This window comes from Ochotona curzoniae, unplaced genomic scaffold (genome assembly GCF_017591425.1).
Source record: "Ochotona curzoniae isolate NIBS_2020 unplaced genomic scaffold, NIBS_Ocur_1.0 contig_3437, whole genome shotgun sequence".
Lineage (NCBI taxonomy): Eukaryota > Metazoa > Chordata > Mammalia > Lagomorpha > Ochotonidae > Ochotona > Ochotona curzoniae.
In genome coordinates, this window is record NW_024465862.1 from 202,776 (window position 1) to 225,176 (window position 22,401).

A 22,401-nucleotide genomic window follows, 5' to 3' on the forward strand; every position below is an offset into this window, starting at 1 on the left:
ATATATCTCGCTGTGTAACTCTGCCTCTAAGATAAAAATCAATATATCTTTAAGAAAAGGATTCCCATCTGACATCTTATCAGAAGTTCTAGAAGCCAGAGGCAGTGCGATGATATATTCAAATTACCAGTCAAAAAACAAAATATAACAAAAACTATCAGTAGTGGCACAACTATTCTTTAAAACTAAAGGAGAGGGCCAGGCGTGGCAGACTAGTGGCCAAAATCCTCACCTGGAATGCACCATAATCCCATATGGGCACTAGTTCTAATCCCAACAGCCCCGCTTCCCATCCAGCTCCCTGCCTGTGGCCTGGGAAAGCAGTCGAGGACGGCCCAAAGCCTTGGGACCCTGCACCCGCGTGGGAGACCTGGAAGAAGCTCCTGGCTCCTAGCTTCAGATCAGCTCAGCCTCTGGCTATTGCGTCTGCTTAGGGAGTGAATCATTGGATGGCAGATCTTCCTCTCTGTCTTTCCTTTTCCCTGTATATCTGACTTTGCAATAAAATAGAATAAATCTTAAAAAAACTAAAAGAGAAATTAAGATATTATAAGACCAAAAAAAAAAAAAAGAAAAAAAGGAGGGGATGGGGTTTGTAGATGGCAGACCTACAAAGATTGTGAAAGGAAGTCTACTGAGCCAAAACAAAGGATGCTAGACAATAACTTCATCCACAGAAAGAAATAAAAGATACCTTTTTCGTTTTAAGATTTTATTAGAAAGTCAGATATACAGAGAGACAGAGAGGAAGATCTTCTTCCATCTGCTGATTCACTCCCCAAGCAGCCACAATGGCCGCAGCTATACTGATTCAAAGCCAGGAGTCAGGAGCCTCCTCTAGGTCTCCCACGTGGGTGCAGGGTCCTAAGGCTTTGGGCCGTCCTCGACTGCTTTCCCAGGCCACAGGCAGGGAGCTGGATGGAAAGCGGAGTCACTGGCATTAGAAATGGCGCCCTTACGGGATCTTGGTGTGTGCACAGCGAGGACTTCAGCAACTAGGCTATAGCACCGGGACTGAGCTTACTTGTTTTAAAAGTGTGTTGCTTGTAATTCTTCTTTTTAAAATATATAATAGACAACTGTCTAAAATTATCATAAACCCATGTGACAAGCTCACCATATATAAAGGTGTAATTTGTAACAATTACAAGATAAAGGACTGGACACACAAAGAAGCCAAGTTTGTACACACTGTTGAAACTAGGCTAATGTTGTTGAATACATTGTTACAAACTAAGATGTAAACTGTAATCCAAAATGAAATCATTAAAAAATTATTTTAGGGTCCAGCGGCGTGGCCTAGAGGCTAAAGTCCTCGCCTTGAACGCGCCAGGATCCCATGCGGGCACCAGTTCTAATCCCGGCAGCCCCACTTCCCATCCAGCTCCCTGCTTGTGGCCTGGGAAAGCAGTCAAGGATGGCCCAATGCTTTGGCACCGTGCATCCACGTGGGAGACCTGGAGGAAGTTCCTGGCTCCTGGCTTCGGATCGGCATGGCATCGGCCATTGCGCTCACTTAGGGAATGAATCATTGGACGGAAGATCTTCCTCTCTGTCTCTCCTCCTCTCTACATATCTGACTTTGTAATAAAAATGAAACAAATCTTAAAAAAAAACACATAAAAAACATATTAGATGTAGCAAAAGCAGTGCAGAGAGGAAAAATCACAGCTACAAATGCCTGCATTACTAAAAGGACAGAGATCTCAAATCATTAACCCAATTCTCTACCTAAAAGAATTAGAAAAAGAACAAATTAAGCTCAAAGCAAGCAAAAAGAAGGAAACAATAAAAATTAAGTAAGAGATTAAGAAGACCAACAAATCCACAAGTTGGTTCTGGAAAGATATCAACAAATCTTATCTGGATTTTGGATTTGCATCAACGACCTTTACTAACCTGACCACAAAGGGAAAAAAAGAGAGAGAACAAGAAAGAGACAGACAGAGAGAGAGAGAGAGAGGATTCAAATCACTAAAATACACAGAGAAAATGGTGGCATCATTACTGATCACATAAAATGAAAAATGAATATGAGCAAATACTAGGCCTAGTTGTAGCCAAACATAGTAGGCGACCTAGGTGAGAGACAGGAAGGCTTTAGAAACGTACGCCATCAGAGCTGACTCATGAAGCTGCCAACCTGAGCAGATCAACAAGAGACCGATTCAACGATCAGAAACTTCTACAAACAAAAAACTTCAACACCAGACCGCTTCCCTGGAAAGCTTTATCGAGTTTTTTTTTTTTTTTGAAAACAAAAATCCTTCATAAATTCTTCCAAAAATAGAAGAGGAAGAACGGATTCTTAACTGATTCTGTGATGTCAATAATGCAATGATATCACAGAGCAACATCCCTTATAAATACAAATGCTAACAGTCCTCGATGAAATACTAACAAATTGAATGCGGCAGCATGTTGAAAGGATTATGGGCTGTGACTAGGGGATTTGTCCTAGGAATTAATGAAAGAAATTAATACACAAAAATCCATCCATGTAATATGTCAAAGTAATAGGATAAGGAGGGAAACATTATAATATCATCTGAATTGGTGCAAGACAAAACATTTGACCACCTAGGAATAGAACACCTCAGCTACAGAACACTAATGAAAAACCCACAGCTAATATCATTTTTACTGGCAAAAGACTGAGGGTTTTCCCATTCATAACAGCAACAAAAGTAACCTGTCTGTCCTTGCCAAGTCAAAGGCATGTGCATTGGGAAGGAAGAAGCAAAACTACCCTAGTCAAACATGGCATAGTTCTATGCACAGAAAGTCCTATAAGAACGTTCGAGCCAAAGAACGAGCTCGGCGGCTGGCAGACCACAACATCAACCCTACCACCAGACCCCACAAAGAAGCTAAGATACACTTTCTATATTATCACAGGAAAAAAAAAAATCAGCAATGAAGTTAACTAAAGAAGAACCAGACTTGGATGCTAAAAATGCCATTCTTTAAAGAAAGAAAGATGTAACAAAACAAGAACATCTCATGTTCATGGATTGTAAAGCTTACTATCAGGTGGCAACAGGTCTCCAAACTGATAAGTTCAATCAAAGCAAATTTTACCAAAATCCAAACTTTCTTTCTTAGAGAAATGGACATCCTAAAATTCATATGGGATTAAGAGACCTCAAAACAAGCAGCCAAAACATTCCTGAAATACGACAAAATGGGAACATTCATTCATTTTGCTTCTACAAAGAATGATGTAATGGCATAAAGAGAAACAGACTGTCATAACACAGTTGCGAGTCTAGAAACAATGCTATGTATTGATGGCCGACAATTACAAACTGGTGCCAGGACCACTTGACGAGAAAAGTTTTTTCAACAAGTAAGTGTTTTTTAAAAATGGTGCTGGCAGCTAGATACTCACACGCACAAAGCTGTGCCCCCTTTGTCTCACATATGGGCATGCAAATTAATTCCAATGGATCCAAGATTAAAATTTAAGACCTAAAAAAATTAATAACATCCACAAGAAAACGTTAAGAGTAAATGAGTCATTACTTTAGATTAGGTAACAATTTCCTCAATGGAACACCATAAGAAACACCTGACCAAATTTTTAACTTAAGGATTTCCCTCAAATTAAAAACAACTGTGCGTCAGAGGACAGTAGTGTGGTAAAAGTCAACCCGAAGAAGGCAAGGAAACATTTGGAAAATACGATATACTGACAAGGGTGCAGTACCAAGGATATAAAGAACCCAAAACACAACAAAAACACAAAAAATCCAACTAATGGACATTTTTCTAATGTGGGAGACATTAAAAGGCTCAATGAGTCCATGAAAATACCTTCATCATCAGAAAAATACAAATCAAAACCAGTGTAAGATACAACGTCACATCTATTACAACTCAAAAAACAACCAAAATCAGACAAAGTCTTACCAATAATGGGAGGTAACAAGCGTGCGCTTGGCTAGGCTAGTGTGTGGAGGACCTGAAGCCCTTCCCCACTGCTGGTGGGTGGGGTGGTCAAACCAAGTCACTGCTGGGCACTTCCGCAAAATATAAAGACAGTGCCATATGTCCCAGCTATATATACCTAAGCATTCTGAAAACATATGCGCACACAGACACCTGCCTGGGAGTGTTTACAGCACCGTTATCCATAGCAGCTAAAAACCAGAAACAATCCAATGTCAATCAATGGATGACAGTATAAACAAAACCTGGCAGACCCATGCAATGAAACCGTCTCTACCCACAAAGAGCGAAGTGTTGGCATTGAAGTCCGTATCGCAAGCTGGATGAAACCCAGAAACATTCTGTCAAGTTAGACACTAGACACAAGAGGCCACCTATTACATGAGCAGGAAATGTCCAAAACAGAAAGCAGATCCATGCCAGGGCCAGGGCCAGGGCTCAGGGAATGACCGCTAGCAAGGACTGAGTTTCTTCTTAGGGTCAAGAAAAGATTTCCTAGAGTTAGATAGGGGCAATGTTTGTGTAGCACTGGGAATGGGACCCAGTGCCATGATACAAAGGGTTAAGCCTCTTGCTGCTTTCCACACTCCCATAGCAATGCTGTCCCAGGGCTAACTCTTCAGCTATTCAACATGGTGGAGACCCACAAGGAGCTCCTGGCTCCTGGCTTTGGATCGGCGCAGCTCTGGCCGCTGCCGCCACTGGGGGCGTGAACCAGCAGATGGAAGATCTCTCTCTCTCTCTGCATCTCCTTCTCTCCATGAATCTGACTTGCTTTTCCAATAAAAATGACAACAACAAAAAAATGCTGCTTCCCAGACCCGTCTGCTCCACTTGCCATGAAGCTCTTGCTAATGCACCTGCAGTGGAGGATGGCCCAAGTGTTTGGGTCCCTGCACCCACATGGGACACCCAGATGGAGTTCCAGGCCCCTGGCCTTGGTCGGCCTCAACCACAACCACTGTAGCCATCTGGGAAGTAAACCAGTGGATGGAAGATCCAACTTTGCCCTTTAAAATTAATAAATAATCCTTTTAGTGGAAATGCATTAAAAGCCATTGAGTTATAAATGTGAATTTTATGTGGTGTGAATTTTACAATTTACAAAAACAAGTAGCAGTCCTTTAAAAAAAAAAAAAAAAAGATTTGTTTGAAAGGCAGAGTTTCAGAGATAGAGGGAAATACTCTGTCCACTGGCTCACTCCCCAGATGACCACACAGGCCAGCCAGGAGCCAGGAGGCTCTTCCGAGTCTCCTATGTGAGTACAAGGGCACATGGACTTGAGCCATCCTCTGTTGCTTTTCCAGGTGAATTCACAGGAAGCAGGACTGCAAGTGGACCGTCATCCATATGGGACGCCAGTGTCCTCGGCAATGGCTTTACCTGCTACCCCACAGCACCAGCCATGGGACAGCCCCATTCTCTGCGGATAAGGGAAGATTTGGCCAAGACATGCTGAGTGGGAAAAGCAAGCACAGAACTGTATGGAATGTGCTATTTCTCAACAGGGATGGGAGTACAGGAAAAAATATGTATTTCTATCTAACATATCTTTGCAAAAAGTATACAATAAATGACTGCCAGTAGTCTGCCTCTGGGGAAGAAGATTCGAAGGCCGGGTGTGAAGAGATTTCCCTTCCAAACAAGCCATCTTGGACAGTTTAAATGTTACACTGTGTACACATCACCCTTCCCCCACAAAGCCAATTAACCTTTTTGAAAGAGTAATTGTTTAAATAAAAATAGGAGTTTTAAAATGGAAAAACGCTCATGGGAAGACTATTTACCCATGCTGGGGGCAAATACATCAGGAGGGACCTTCTGTGTGTTTATATAGCAATGACAGATTTGGGGTGATTTTAAAGAATTATGTATTTCAGGCCCAGCATGATAGCATAGTGGTTGAAGTCCTCGCCTTGAACGTACTGGGATCCCATACGCGCGCTGGTTCTAATCCCGGCAGCTCTACTTCCCATCCAGCTCTCTGCTTGTAGCCTGGGAAAGCAATCGGGGACGGCTCAAGTCCTTGGGACCCTGCACCCATGTGGGAGACCTGGAGGAACTCCCGACTCCCGGCTTCGGATTGGCGCAGCACCAGCTGTTGCGGTCACTTGGGGAGTGAATCACTGGACGGAAGATCTTCCTCTCTGTCTCTTCTCTTCTCTCTGTACATCTGCCTTTGCAATAAAAATAAATAAATCTTAAAAAAAAAAAGAATTATGTATTTCAGGCCCAGCTCTGTAGCCTTAGCAGTTAAAAGTCCTCGCCTTGCACGCACCAGGATCCCATATGGGTGGTGGTTCTAATCGCAGCAACCCCACTTCCCATCCAGCTCCCTGCTTGTGGCCTGGAAAGGCAGTTGAGGATGGCCCAAAGCCTTGGGACCCTGCACCCATGTGGAAGACCCAGAAGAGGCTGCTGGCTCCTGGCTCCTGCCTTTGTATTGGCTCAGCTCTGGCCGTTGCAGTCACTTGGGGAGTAAATCAGCAGACGGAAGCTCTGGCTCTCTGGCTCTCCTTTTTTCTGTATGTCTGCCTTTCCAATAAAAACTTTAAAAATAAATAAATCCTTAAAAAAGAATTATGTATTTCCCAAAGACAAGATTATGTAAACAGCGTGATGCTTACACAACGAACAGGTACACCCACTCTAACTCACCCAGCAAGCAATCGTGGACAAGTGAGCCAGAAAACCCACCCAGACGCCTCCATCCCCTCTCCTTCCACTTTAGGGCATTCCAGTCTGGGATCTTAAGGACTAGCAGGCAAGGGAGTTCTCTATTTCCTAGCACGCAAGGAGAAGATGCACAGAACACCGCAGAGTACAATCCAGCACTCTGCTTGCATCTGTCCCAGCTGCTCCTCTGCCGGTAACACACCTGCAAAGGCCGGGCCCTGCCAGCCACGCGGCAGACCTGGCTGCAGCTCCCGATTCCTGGCTTTGGGCTGGCCCAAATCTACCTGTTGTTGCCAGATGCCAAGTGAACCAAGAGAGGGAAGATGTCTAAAAAGAAAAAGACGTCTTCTTGACTTTGGAGATGTCCAGGAGCATCGCAGGTCTCAGACCAAACGTCCTGTCATTTGCTATCACCGCTCACGGCCCTCACAATGACTTTCTTCCCTCCACCCTCAGACCCTGCTTTCCGTTTCTGCCCGGGGAACCAAATCTTCCCTCCTTCTCATTAGGGCTAGTTCTGTGAGTGATCTGTCCGCCATGGCAGACTCCTCCCCACCCCACAAAGAAGCGGGGAGTGAGGGCGGCCCTTCGGACAGCCAGGCTTCATTTCCAGAGGTGAAACAAAAAAACAGAATAAATAACCAAACTGGAAGTTCCATTGAGGCTTTGCAGTCTGTGAGTTTAAGGAAGTGTTCTAGGAAACCTCTACAGGGAGTCTAAATTTAGCCTCCAGTCTCACACCATCCCCGCCAGCCTCTGCACCTCGGGAACCCGCATGCTCAGCAGTGCAGCGGGAATGGGAATAACTGTACAATCCGCACTGATGTGTCATCACGGGGGAGGCGAAGCTGACACCATTCAGACCAAGGAAAATCTCTTCTGGCATCGACAGAGGCTTCATTCTCGAGAAGGAGGTACAAAAGACCTACACAAACTTTTAGGCAAAGAAACTGAGAAATAAAGAAGCCTTTCTCGACCTGACCCCTATGAAGACAGCGATGCGCTGTTCCACGTGCTAGTAAGTCTGTCGGGACAGCATCAGGCATCGAGGTCCTGAACCTACGGCAGAGCCTGCTAGCACGGAGTCAGAAGAGACCGATTCACGCCCCCAGCACGTCTTCCCCAGGCCTCTCCTTCCCCACTATGCCCCTTTGGACCTTCAACTCCAGATGCTAAGAACCACCAATGCAACCTGAACATAATGACGTTAACAGGAAGACAGTACTACCTTAATGCACATTTTAAATCTTGGAGAGTAAGGCCGATCCATTTCAAAGCCGATCTTGCCCGATATGCCGTTCCCACAAGAAAATTAAAGTATTACATGCAATTTTCAAATTCACTTTTAGCAGATTTATCCTACTTTTCCCTCAAAGCAGCTTCTATTTCACAAGTCAGTAGGCAGATCTCAGCAGATACTGTGTGAAAGATAAAACAGAAAAGGGTGATATTTTCTCTGGGTCTTTAAGATTTACACCCTCCTCTTCTCCCCACCCCCACGCGCTGGGAAACCTTCCCAGATTCTTCTCTGGCTGAGTGTGTGGCAGCAGAGCTCAGCCTTGATAAACACCCAGCCCAGGAAATGCTTTGGATCGCTGACCACTTAGAGTACTTATTTGTTCTTTCTCAAGAGGTCTCAGTTTGATAGGCGGCTTGGCAGTTTAGATTTTCACTGAACCTCCTGGCACACTGCTGCGAGAGGAAGCCATGGGCATCTGGAAGCTCTGCCAAAGGCGGAGGAGGCTCCATGCCCAAGGCCAGACTTCCCAAACGCCAGGAGTAACTGCTGTGCTCCCTGCAGGAGCCAGGGCACCGAGGCTGCATGCTGCTGCTAGTACTGACGAAAAGAACTGGAACAACTGGGCTTGAGCGTTTCTCAAACTTTAGTGTCCTTGCCTCCGTGCTGCCGAAGGACTGACAGCTGCACTGACATCAACTCTACCACGCGGCAGAGCTTTCCAGAATCTTGCATGGCTTCTTGTGTGTCGTTGGGACAACCACTCGTATTGCACATGGATGCTGCTCCATCTGTCTCCAGGACTCCACAGTCACCTATACTCACAGATCCTCTCCTGAATCTAGACTTCAAACTTCGTGAGTTCAAAGGACAATTAAGCAGATCTCCAAGTGAGCAACGGTTTCATGGAACTAAAGTGAAGGTAAAGCAATGCGCTTGTCCAGCCAGAGGATGGTATCAAGGCCAAGCAGTCCCAGCCAGGGCTGGCCAAAACCAGGGCCGTCAAATGCAAGGAAGCACCAAATGTATCTGTCCAGTGGAGTTGGAATTACAGAGGAGCAGCCCAAAAATATGTATGTGATCAATAAGGCAATGTTTATTCTGATCTTTAGTAAACAATCAGTAGGGGTGTAGGCCAAGTGGTAGATAGCAATAAAAATAAATGTTAAGGTTGGTAAGAGGGGGTGGAAATTTGCACAGCAAAACATCTGTTTCCTAAGAAAGCAGAGGCCATTTCCCCTGCGCATGCCCTTCAAGTTGTCACCTTCTGAGAAGGGGGACCCACCATGCTTGCTCCTAACTGAATAGTGCCTCTGCAACTTAATTGGGAGACAATAATGAGGTTCAGAAACTGGACTGACTCTTCTCATCAACTCATGAAGTGCTCTCAGGACATCAAGGCAGCTCAGCCTCAGTCCACCCAGAGCAAGCTCTCAGCGAAGCCCTGTGCCGGCAACCGCCGGTGCAAGTTAGTTCATCCGGTCCTTACAACAGTCTGGCTGCACAGGGATCGTCTGAGGCTGAAGATGAAGGCCAGGACTCGCCCAAGGCCATAGGTATGTGGTAGTACTGGGTTATCTGACTCCACTGTAACCTGCCTCTCCAAAATGGGGACAAGGACATAATCTACCCCGTGAATTCACAGGCAGGACAAATACAATGTATAGCAGGAGCTTAGTACAAGTCCTTCCTGACAAACAGAACAGTGTCAGGGTCAGCACACGTCTCTACTCGTATCCCCAAAGCCACCAGGGTGGAGCAGCCAAGGCGGGCTTGAAACCCAAGTCAGTCGAACTCTAAAATCCATACTCAAACCAGAACATTCATCCAGGAACTAAACTAGAGTTTAGTCCACAAACTTGACCTAGTTCCCTTCTGAAAAGCCCAAACGACAGAAGGGGCACTCCTAAGTCTGTCCCAGCTCTGAAACCTTACAGCTAAGCCTCGGTAGAATATCCTTCTGGAACAGTTTGAGACTTCTAGCTTTGGGGGTGAATGGTGCACAGCTCTGGCCGAAGTAATCCAGGGCAGAAATAAGGGAAAGGAAACTAGACAGAAGCTTCCCTAGGACTTGACTCCCCTCTTTCCTGTGCACTTGAGACTTGACCTTTTGCCCACAGTACCTGTTTCTAAATAGAAGTGGGCCCAAGATTTAAACAAAAACAAACAAAAAAAAATCACCACATAAACTGGAGAAGCCAGAATGGGCTGCAATGACTGCTTCCAAGAAGGTTTTAAAATGAGTCACAGAGCCCAGCACGTGGTAGCTAAGGTCCTTGCCCTGCGTGTGCCAGGATCCCATATGGATACCAGCTCATACCCAACTGCTCCACTTCCCTTCCAGCTCCCCACTTATGGCCTGGGAAAGCAGTGAAGGATGGCCCAAAGCCTTGGGACCCTGCACCCGCATGGGAGACCTGGAGAAAAATGAGTTACAATGTCACAGTAACACACTCAAGCAAGCACAAGGGCCAACTACAGCTTCCCTTCCCCACCCCAAGTGTTGGCTGCATTTTATCTGCAGATCCGGCACCCAGAATCCTTAACCTACCTTGCTCACAGAGAGTGTCTCCTCTTACTGGAAGGGTTTCTAGGGCCAAACTGGAATCTGACACTAACTTTGTAACAATGCACAGAAAAGGTAAACAGGACGGAGATTCTGCCTTTGGTCTCCATCCCCTCCCAAAGTCCAGGACTCCACCTGCCAGACGACCCAGCATACACAAGTGACTCAAGAAATGTTTTCTAAGAGGAACTTTGTAAAGCATTTAGTCTAAACTTAGTCCCAAAGAAATAGCCTTGTAAAACATCCTAGAAAAAAACATCCTGTACACAGCCATCCTGAACACTGCCTGCTGGGTGGAGGCGCCTCCTTTGTCCTCTGGGTCCTCTCCAAGCAGCAGCAGCCACTGCCATCATCACCATGCCCGTCCTCCAGGCACAGGCCCTACGTGCCTTTCCTAGCACTTCTCACAGCTACCAGATGGCAGAACCTCGAGTGGGACCCAGGCTGCTGGCCACCAGCTCCTGACTGTAGCAGAGCCTCGAGTGGGACCCAGGCTGCTGGCCACCAGCTCCTGACTGTAGCAGAGCCTCGAGTGGGACCCAGGCTGCTGGCCACCAGCTCCTGACTGTAGCAGAGCCTCGAGTGGGACCCAGGCTGCTGGCCACCAGCTCCTGACTGTAGCAGAGCCTCGAGTGGGACCCAGGCTGCCGGTCTTAGCCATACACTGGATCTCAGGCTACTCCACGGGCCTGAAACAACAAGCCCTGTCTTTCTACACAGCAAGCCTCTCAGGTCAGGACACACATCCCACTCCCTAGCGTTCCCCTCTGATGTTACATCTCAGCCTGTCCCAGGCCTGCTGGACCTCCTGCGCGTGCTGCGTGCCTGCTGCTCCTCCACCTGCCTGGAGCCTCTTACTCCCACCTGACCTTCAAAATGCTCATACTTGGGCCCAGCACAGTGGCACAGTGGTTAAGGTCCTCGCCTTGAACGCCCGGGATCCCATATGGGCGCCGGTTCTAATCCCGGCAGCCCCGCTTCCCTTCCAGCTCCCTGCCTGTGGCCTGGGAAAGCAGTCGAGGACGGCCCAAAGCCCTGGGAACCTGCACCCGCGTGGGAGACCCGCAAGAGGCTCCTGGCTTCGGATCAGCATAGCATCGGCCGTTGCGCTCACTTGGGCAGTGAATCATCGGACGGAAGATCTTCCTCTCTGTCTCTCCTCTCTGTATATCCGCCTTTCCAATAAAAAAAATAATAATAATAAAATAAATCTTCAAAATGCTCATACTTTTACTCTACCGGGCCTTGCCTCTGTTATTACTTCCAGGTCCCTCTGTGCATCCAGAATTTTCCAGAGGCCTTTCAACTCTGGTCTCCCCAGCAGCATCACCTGCCCACAAGGAGCTCCCCTCTCATCTGATACTTTTTGTTGTCACTTAACTGTTCCTAGCAAATGTGTGGCTTCCAGTGTGCTGTGACACTCCTGGGAGACAGGACTGGCCTTGCCTAACACTCCTCTCATCCCGAGACACCAATGATCATGTATCATGCTCCACAATGAGTACAGTGTGTTGAGGGGACTTTGATGTGTATCTTCCTTTAGAAATAACTTTTTTAGAAAGCGGATATCAAATGCTAAGACAAGATTTATGAGTGATAAAGTTAGAGTCAAGACTCATTAAAACAACAATTATTTTTCCTATATAATTAGGAACTACATGTTCCTTTCTAAAAATATAAATTTGTGTAGTAATACATTAGGACAAAATGCGTTCATTTACATAGTTAAAATAAAACTATTCTCTAATAAGATGTTCTTCCGTATTATAACAAACTTGCCAATCATCTGAACTGGGTTCAAAGTGCCAGGGCAGGCATTGGCACCGCAGTTAAGTTACCCGTGAGTTGCCTGATGCCACAGCAACACCCCTGGCTTGGACTTCTCTCTGATCCAGCTTCCTGCTGATGCTCCAGTACCTGGGTCCCTGCCACCCATGCGGAAGACTCAGAGTAAGCTTCCACCTGGCTGAGCCATAGCTGTTGCAGGCATTTTGGCAGTAAACCAAAGAATACAACCCCTCTCTCTCTCTCCCTTTCAAATAAATAAAATAAACACAAACAAACAGAAAGAGGGAAACAGGCTATACCAATCAAATACACAAATTAACAGTTCACTCTTTGTAATGACTGCATGTTCGGCACAGGCTGGATCTGGGAACAACCCACACACTCACCCAGGGACCTGAGCTGCTGGCGGGTGCTCTGGGGTGCTTTACCCCAAGGCTGAAGGCTCCATATGCCTCACCCTTCCCGGGCCACTACAAAGGCTTCTCACAATACCCAGAATCAGCCACGTGGTCCCACCGAACTGCAAGGGGGCAGGGTGACGCTGCGACTCAATGTGGGCTACAGACGCAGCTGAGGAGGTAGAAAAATGGAGCCAGTGGGCCAGTGCTGTGGAGTAACTATGCAGGCAGTAACTATGGATGCCGATCCCTGTGCCGACTGTTTCACTTCCAATCCAGTTCCCTGCTAATGGCCTGGGAAAGCAGCAAAAGATGGCTCAAGTCCTTGGGTCCTTACGCCCATGTGAGAGACCCAGAAGAAACTCCTGGCTCTGGATTGTCCCAGCTCCAGCCACTGCAGCTTGAAGCAACAGGTGGAAGATCTTTCTCTTTCTGTCTGCATGTGTAACTTTCTTTCAAATAAAAATAAAAATAATTTTTTAAAAAAAAGAGGAAAGAAATGAAAAAAATGGAGCCAGCCCAGGGTACACAGTATGCTATCATCTGGGTAGAGGAGGGGAGGGAGGAAGGTGACAGAACATCTCTGGAAGAATACAGAAGAAATGAGTAACACTGAGCTAAGAAGAGCTACTTCCTGCAGGCAAACACGTTGACAAGCGACGGGGAAGGACAGCTTATTTTTAATGGACACCTTTTTTTATATCACATGCATGCATTATCTATTTAAAGACACAACCAAAATACTCTTAAGGCTATGATGTATGCACTAAAAATTAATGAAATGCTTCTCTTCTGAATTTGATCCAATCTATTCTAACACAACCTCACATTCTTGACTCACACACTGCTTGAAACTCAGACCTGGCGTAACTATGACACAATCACATCCTTTTGTAAAGCAGAGCCGACAGAAACTGGTCTGACTTCTGCCTGTTCTAAACACAAATAGCACCAGCATGCAGGTGATGAGAGAAGCACCTCAGCTGATAAACTATCTCCATTTAAGATTCACTCTCGTTTTCAATTTAGGTGTCATCCTCTAAAACAAGACTCCTTTTTGAAAATAAAATTGCACATTTTTGAACTGTTGCGTTGAGCTCTCTATGGTGTGCAGTAAATAACTTCCGTAGTTTCAGAATGCACTGGAACACAGGAAGCACTTCACAGAATCAGTCAGCACCTCCAGGTACTAGTGAAACACGTGTGTGTGTGTGTGTGTGTGTGTGTGTGTGTGTGTGTGTGTGTGCAAGGTGCCAGAAGCAGCCCGGGGGACTCCTGACAAGGCAACCCAGCCACACTGAGTTCTCTGACGCCGTCTCACACCAACGGGGCATTCTATCCACACGCAGCTGGTGCGGTGAGCCACAGTCAATGCGATCGACCACCAAAAGACTTCCATGATCATTTCAATAAGAATAGCAATAAATAAATAAAAAACAAAAACAGGGAATTCCTCCTTAAAAAAAAAACCAAAACAACAGTTTCTAGTAATTCATTCCACAGCATCCGGAAGAGCAGTTTCTTAGAAGCAGCAGCATTCCCTCAAGGCTACAAGACACCGTTACAGGTTCTGTTTCTAAATGCATGCTAAGCACATTACACGGCAGCCTTTCAATACACCACACTGGTACTAAACAGCCTGTGACTATCACTTGAGCTCTACACTAAACTGCCCATATATAAACCTGGTGGAAAATCAACTATAACCACTGAGCTCAAATCTGAAAAAAAAAAAAGGCCTTTTATACTGAACCTGTTTGGGTGTTAAAGGCATGTTCGTATGCAGGCCTTCTGCCAACAACTATTATTTTTAAAAGGTTCCAGACACTGGAGTCAGCGCTGTGACACAGTGGTAAAAGCCATTGCCTGCAGTGCTGGCATGCCACGCGCAAGCCAGCGCGCATCCTGGCTGCTCCACTTCAGATCGAGCTCCCTACTAATGCACCTGAGAACAGTACAAACGATGACGCAAGAGCTTGGGCTTCTGTACCCATGTAGGAGATCTGGACTAAACTCCTGGCTCCCGTTTGGCCAGGACCAGCCCTGGTCACTGCAGCTGTTTGAGAGAACCAGCAGATAGAAGATCTGTCTCTCTCTACCTTTCAAATAAATAAAATAAGTAAAAGAAAAGAAAACAATGATACAGATACCATCGCTTAATTTGCCTTTGGCTTCCTACATGGTTTATTCAACCAATAAAACAGTTTCCCAAAAACACGTATGTTGAGGCCAACACTGCGGCCCATGCAGCTCCCCGCTGACTGCCTGGGAAAGCAGCAGCCCATGACCCAGTGCCTGGCCCCCGCATTCACACGGGAGATCTGGAGGCTCCAGGCTGCAAGATCCTGGTTTTGTCCAGTCTAGCTCCGGCCTCTTCAGCCACTTGGGGAGTGAACCAGCAAATGGAAGACCTCTATTTCTCCTTCTCTCTGTGTGTATCTACCTTTTAAATAAATAAAATCTTTCTTTAAAAAATGTATCTCACGTTCTTCCTAAACCACCAAAGCAAAGAAATAACCAGAGTCACCAAGCTACCTTGGGTCTTGTATAAACCCACTTGATTCAGTGAGTATTAAGTTTCCGACACTGCAGATCAGGTCCAATGCTAAGTTTCAGAACAAAAATGAAAAGAAACTTTCTAGATCACACTGCGTTGTGTTTAGGCCAAGGACAGATGGCATTAATCTGTTGGTATGCAAACAACTTCCAGGACTTTGAGGTTGGGGCAGTGACCACACTACGTTTCAGCCATTCCAAGACACATTTCCTTAGATTTTTCTGTGAAATCTCCACGTGAATCACAGGATTATAACGTCCCTTGGTGGTATGACTTTCAAGCAGTTTTTTCCTCAGGGAGGAAAGATAATGCTAACGTTAACATGTGCTGAGCACTGGGTGGGTACCAGGAGGGGGAGTGGACCACTACATTTTGCACACACGATACCCATCCCGGTCCCAATGACTGCCCCGCTTCTATAGACGGAAACAAAGAAAGGAAGTCAGCTGCCTAAAGGCACAGGGAGGGGGCAGCACAGCTCTGACACAGGGCATGGGCCCCTGGTGCAGACTCAACCTCCAACCAGGCACCTCACACGAACTTTGTTTTATAAAAACAGGAATATAGAAGTGAAAATACAAATCCCTAAACTATCAAGAACAGACATTTAAGTCAAAGAATTTGTTACAAGAAAGGGTTAGGAATCATTTCTTGTAAAAAGTATGTTCCTGCATAAGAAATAATTCCTCTCTTGTAATATACATCCTGATGTCAATTTTCAAGCAATTAACATGAATTTTTATTTCTGAAAAATTCCCTATCTGCACCCGCACGGTGACCTAGTTACTGAAGTCCTCCCCTGGCACAAACCAGGATCCCATATGGGTACTGGTTCGCGTTCTATCTGTTCCACTTCCCATCCAGTCCCCTGCTTGTGGTCTGGAAAAGCAGTAAAAGAAGGCCCAAAGCTTTGGGATCCTGCACCCACGTGAGAGACCCGGAAGAAGCTCCTGGCTCCAGGCTTCGGATTGACTGCGATCTGGCTGTTGCAGCCACTTGGGGAGCGAGTCAGCAGATGGAAGCTCTTCCTCTCTGTCTCTCCTGTCAATCTGGCTTTCTAATAAATCTTAAAAAAAAAAAAAAAAAAAAAGATTCCCCATCATCTCTCTATGGAGAAAAAAAAATGTAAGGCTATATTCCTACAACCTGCATCTGAACTTTGTTTAAATCTCGGTATTCAAAAAAAATCAAGCAATCATATATAGCAATCCAGAAATATTCTACAACACAAACTGACAATGACATTTGCTGGGGTAAATTCCCAAAGACAGTTACTGTCTTAACCCTTGACAAAAATTCTTGGCACGTTTTGCTTTATACTGCAATCAAAGTTCCACTTCTTTTACAGAAATGCAATAAATGGGCTTTGTGAGCCGGGGCCACCAGCGGCCTTGCTCTCTTCCATGAGCTCTGGGGCCTGGGGCCTCACTGGGGCCGTCAGCTGAGCCTAAGATCGCACAGGTGTTTAGGTCCAAGGGTGGTGGGAGGAAGGAAGGAACGGCCCCAGGTTAGTGTGGTGTGCTCATGGGCTGGGGTCTTGAGCATGCACTTGTGTCCCAGGAGATTGGAGAGGTAAGGTCCCAGACCACCACGACTACCAGAGGACCAGCAATGGAAACCCATCTATGATCTTGGGTAGGCACAGCTCCAGGCCAGCTGAGAGGACTGACCTGGGGAACCCATGTGCTGCTGGGCGCAGGGACTATGGAAAGCTCAGGGAAGGAGCAAATGGGGATATGAGGGAGCAAGGCCTGCTAAAGGAGGTGAGGAATGACTTCTGGGGACTTCCACCGACAGGGACACTACACTTACAGAGAGTGAGGGGCTAGCCAGAGGACCTTTCTGGGTCAGACTGATGCACCTGCCCAAGCGGGAGACCTGAGTTAGGCTAGTTAGCATCAACCACTGCCAACCAACAGCCACCAATGCACTCAAAAGCTAGGGCTGGGGGCCTGCCTAACAGGACTAGCTCAAAGTAACCACCAGTTAGTGTCGGAACAGAGGATGAGTCACATTAGGATTAGCCGTGACACCAGCCAGCACACAAGAGAACCAGGTCCGGGGGCACATTCTGTGGGGTGTATGTGAGCCTACTCCTGTAGAACTGCAATTTCCACTGATTTGTTTAAGAGCTGGTGTAGTGAAGCACTGAGTTAGGCCTGGACATGGAACCCTCCAACACTCACGGATGCTAGGGTTGAGAAGAGGTCAGGCTCGTCCAGGCTGCAGTACCCACAGGTGCACCCAAGAATGGGTTGTGCTAGGCTGCAACATCCACCAACTCGTGCAAAGGCCAGAACAGAGGGGGAAGGCTATGTCAGGTAAGCGCCTAGGACTCGCTGGCATATGTGAGATCTGGGTCTGGGGGTGGACCTAGTGGGGAAACGGAAACACCCCTAGTGGGCTGTAGCTCCCACCAGAGAACATGTGATTCAGGCCTGGATACTGGTAAGGCCGGGCAAGGTAGCGCCACCTGTCAGGAAGGGTGTTGGTTGGTTCTGGAGTGGGGCAGACCAGGCAGGTCCTTATCCCACTGGCAGGTGCAGAAGCCAGGCTGGACTGCGGGTCATGCTGGGCCAGGCTATCACACCTACCAGCTTGCATGAGCCAGGAACAGAAGCACACTGAGCAGGGGTAGGCTGTAGCACTCACCAGTGAGAACTGGGACTGGGGCAGGCCGTGACAGGCCAGACTACAGCATCTGATGGTAAAGGCCAAGATGGGTGATCGGCTATGCCAAGCTGGGTCAGAGCAACCACTGGCAAGAGCAAAATCTGTGGCTGGGAACAGTCCTGGTTGAGGAGTTAAGGGAACACCCCAGCCAGGTTGTGGTACTCACTGGTGAGTGTAAGAGACAGAATGGAGGCAGTAATCTGGGCTGGACATGACTGCAAAGTCCCTCAGCATGGATGTGGACTGGGTCTGCAGATTGCACTAGACTGGGCTAGACTCCAGCACCTGCTGGTGCTTGTGAGAGCCAGGATGAGAACAGGACAGGCTGAGCTAGGTACATGCAAGAGCTGGGTCTGGACATAGAGCAGGTGTGGCTAGGCTGTAGCACCCAACAGTAAGAACCGGAATGGGTGTGCGCCAGTTAGGTAAGGCCACTATTTCTTCTAGGACTGGAGGTGGACTAAGTTTGCGTGGGCCAGGAACCCAATGGTGTACGTGAGATCTCTGACACTAGGAGGAGACCTGACAGAGGAGTTTGGGGAACTCCTCTGTCAGGACACAGTTCCTTGCAAATGAGTGCAAGAACCAAGGTTGGGAGCAGCCCAGACCAGGCCAGGTTATGGTACCTGCTGGCGTATGCATGGGTCAGGTCTGGTTGAGGCCTGGGTGAGGGCCAAGCTGGGCCAGTTTATAACACCCACTGGCAGATCCAAGAACCAATATGGTATACAGGAAAGAATGGTTCAGGTCTCAACACCAGTCAGTTCACATTAGGGCAAGGACTGGAGACAGGCTGAGCAGGGCTAGGCTGTAGCACCCACCAATATGAACTAGAACTGGGGGCAGATCATGCCAGACCAGGCTATAGCACCCACCAGCAAATGCTGAGGTGAGGCAGGCCATGCCAGGTTGGGCTGCAGCACCTATCAGTACAACATGAGCCCTGGGGGTTAAGCCCGGTAAGAGGGCTGTGGGGGGATACTCTGCAGGGGATACTCTGTTCCTACTACCAAGCTGAGAACTGGGATACAGGGCAGACCAGGCCTGACAGGGCTACAACTCCTGCTGGCCTGCAAGTGAACTGGGTCTGGTGCATTCACAGGTCAGATTAAGTGTAGGTTGGCTGGGCTTTGCCACAGCATCAACTGGCAAATGCTGGGACTGGGGGCAAATCCTGTCAAGCTAGACTGCAAAAACACTTGCAGAGTGCAAGACACAGGACTGGGAGTGGGCCCAGTAGGGAAAGTGGACACCTCTCTGATGGGTTGTAACTCCCACAGATGAGCATGAGAACCAGGGCTGGGGTCAGCTGGGTTGAGCTAGGCTTCAATGCCCACTGACACATACGAGAGCTGAATGGGATGTGGGGCAGACTCAACCAATCTGCTGCACATATTGGCAAGCACGGAAGTCAGGGCTGGCGTGGAACTGGTGGTGGTTATTGGGGGTCACTCCGATTAGACTGCAGCTCCTGCTAATGTAGGTGAGGGCCACATGTGTGGTGGGCAGGGATGGATTGGGCCGCAGCACCCATTGGTTTACATGAGATGGATCTGGAGATAGAACTGATCCAGCAATTCAACTATCAGTGTGTGTGTAGGCTGATGTCAGAGACGGACAGAGCCGAACCCCACACTGGCAAGCACACACAATTCAAGCCTGGGATCACGTCAGATGAGGATTCTTTGGGGATCCCCTCAACTGAACTGCTGGACTCAGAACTTCAACCATGGAGAGAATCACAGGATCTGTGGTCTGACTGTGGGGTCTGTGTGTCAGAACTGGGTCTCCGCGGTGGCTCAGACAGAGCATACACAGATGCACACGGAGGATATGGCAGTCCACTGGAGCTTGCAGAGAACACCTGGTACCATAACAGAAGGAGCACAGAACAAATTGGTCCACTACCCCAGCCAAGTATTGCCAGCAAATATCCGGGAGAACAGATTCTAAGACGGACTAAGTCAGCCATTAGACCTTAGAAGGAGTTCACCTCCTTGCATTGGCGAGATCAACAGCATTTCAGAACTACTGAAACCACTGGAGCAGAACCCCTGGAGCATGCTCCCCACCGGGGACCCTGGGATGACGTAAGTGGCCGTTCCCGATGCCCGGGTACTGCCTAGGTTTGTTAGGCTGAGTGCAGCTTCTCTCCTCTCCCTCCTTCCACCAGATAAAGGAAGAAGAAAAAGAAAATTTGGAAAAAAATGGTCTCACCCACTTTCCCTAATCCTCAACCTTGCCCACCCTAATCAGCTATGCAGACATCACCAAAAATCAAATTAATTTTAAAAATAAATGCAATAGGGCCCAGTGCAATAGCATAGTGGTTAAAGTCCTCACTTTGAATGCACCAAGATCCCATATGGGCACTGGTTCTAATCCCAGCAGCCCTGCTTCCCATCCAACTCCCTGCTTGTGGCCTGGGAAAGCAGTCAAGGACGACCCAAAGCCTTGGGATCCTGCACCTGCATGAGAGACCTGGAAATGCTCCTGGCTCCTGGCTTCAGATCAGCTCAGCTCCAGCTGTTGCGGCCACTTGGGGAGTGAACCACCAGATGGGAAATCTTCCTCTCTGTCTCTCCTCCTCTCTGTATATCCACCTTTCCAATAAAAATAAATAAATCTAAAAAAAAAAGCAATAAATGATGGCTTTATTTTCTTTATACTAAACATACATAAAGCTTATATGGTTTATTTACTTTTGTTTTTCATTTGAAATACAGAGTTACAGAGAAGAGCGAGAAAGAGAGGTCCTCCGGTTGACTCCCCAAATGACCCTGATAGCCAGAGCTGAGCTGATCCGAGACCAGGAGTCAGGAGTCTCTTCCAGGACCCCAGCATCATCCACTGCTCTTCCAGATCACATGCAGGCGGCTGGGTCAGAAGCAGAGTGGCCGGGACTTAAAACAGCACTCATATGAGATGCCAGTGCCATGGGCAGAGGTCTACTCCACTAACTCGAGGTGCCAGCCCAATTTTATTTATTTTAAAAGAAAGTAGTTGGGGTGATCCAGTTGTTCCATTGCCTTCTCAGCATCTGTTTTACTGATTGCGACACCCCAATTCCGTATTTTAGATGGAACCCTCTCTAGTACTAGATTCCAAAACAGACCCTTGACTGCCAGGCCAATCATACAAAACAACTTAATTCCAGACTGGGCTGTTTGGGGAAGCTAACTTTAAACTTTCTGCTGGATTTAACCCCAGAAGCTAAACAGCCACAGGGGCTACAGCCTCCTCCTGACAGCAAGGAGAGGAGGTGGGCAAGCATGTTCTGAGATCAGCACCCCAAGAAACCAAGGGAAGCTGGGTCCTCCCCATGTCACTGGAACCGTCTCTGCATTTCCCAGTTAAATGAACTGAATGAAATTCTGCCCAGTGGACCAATGTAAAGTACGCTTCCTGCTCCTTGCATCTGAGAGTTTCCCACTTTCTGAAGATACTTTTTAAAAAGGTATCAGGAAGTATGAAATTACAAAATACGGGACAAGAAATATAAATTGACTGAAGAAAGGTGGTAAGGCAAAGTCAACACACATCTCACCAGCCCAGACTGAGAAGGTCACTACCCTGACTGATGTGGCCACAGGGAGGATGAGGGGGCCTAGGAGGAAGTCAGGAGAACCAAATGTCCCATCTGCTTCCCACGGCGTCTAGGGACCCTGGAAGGAGAGGAGAGGGCAGATTTATTTTTGCTAAAAGGGGCCTTTGGGCTACAAATTGCCACCTGGAGTGAACAGCAGGGAGAAGTGAACTTTAAGGCGGATACCCCTGCACGGGGTGGGGACGGGCAGAGAACCTCACAGCCTAGGTTCCTCCCAAACCTTGCTAGGTGTGCTCGGCCTGAAAATGGAAAACAGTGCCCCAGACGCGCCTTGAGGCCTGAGCAGAGGGCACACTGTGACATCTCCCACCCCAAGCAAGCATTTCCAACAGCCCCAAGGGAGAGGCCAAGCAGAAGGCCAAGAAACCAGACTGAAAAATGGGCCCAATTTGAGCCTTGAGATAATGTCAGGCTTTGATATGGACCTCTGGAACTGCCCAGAAGCCAAGGACGAAGCAGGCGAGGCCTTCTGGGTGCCACCTAGGCTAGCAGACAACAGCCCAAAGGCCCCGTGAATCCTGTGAACAAACGCCCCTCAACCCCACTCACTCTCTCTCCCTTCTCTCCTCGGTTCCTCCCTCGATGCACCCCCATCTCTTTCTCTCTCTCTCTCACAAACACACACACACAACCTGCCCAACACAGGAGGTAAGCAAGCCTCATTCAGCAAGGGTTTGTGAGCATCATGTGCCAAGCACCATTCTGCCTGAACCCAGAGGGGACACGCACAGCTGAATGACAAGCAACATCGTGAATCAAGAGCAAGAAAACCACAGCATTTTTCATTCTCTCTCACCACACACACACACACACACACACACACACACACACACACACACACGAAATGAAAAAAGAAAAAAGATTAAGTCAAGCTGCAGTCCTACAGAGCTGCCATGTTTTAGGACCAGGGTGCCTGCAACCTCAAGAGAAAGCCAGCGACTTGATGG

The 22,401-nt window shown here is 47.6% G+C and overlaps 1 protein-coding gene and 1 long non-coding RNA gene across 2 annotated transcripts in view; both read right to left on the minus strand.

Moving 5' to 3' along the window:
- Window positions 1-22,401, minus strand: part of SMURF1 (SMAD specific E3 ubiquitin protein ligase 1) — a 107,105-nt gene that overhangs the window by 73,566 nt on the left and 11,138 nt on the right. The window lies entirely within an intron of this gene.
- Window positions 3,027-8,033, minus strand: LOC121156598. Its single transcript, XR_005883898.1, has 2 exons — window positions 7,857-8,033; window positions 3,027-3,471 (listed from the first exon to the last, which is right to left on the minus strand). It is a non-coding gene; the product is annotated as an uncharacterized LOC121156598 (long non-coding RNA).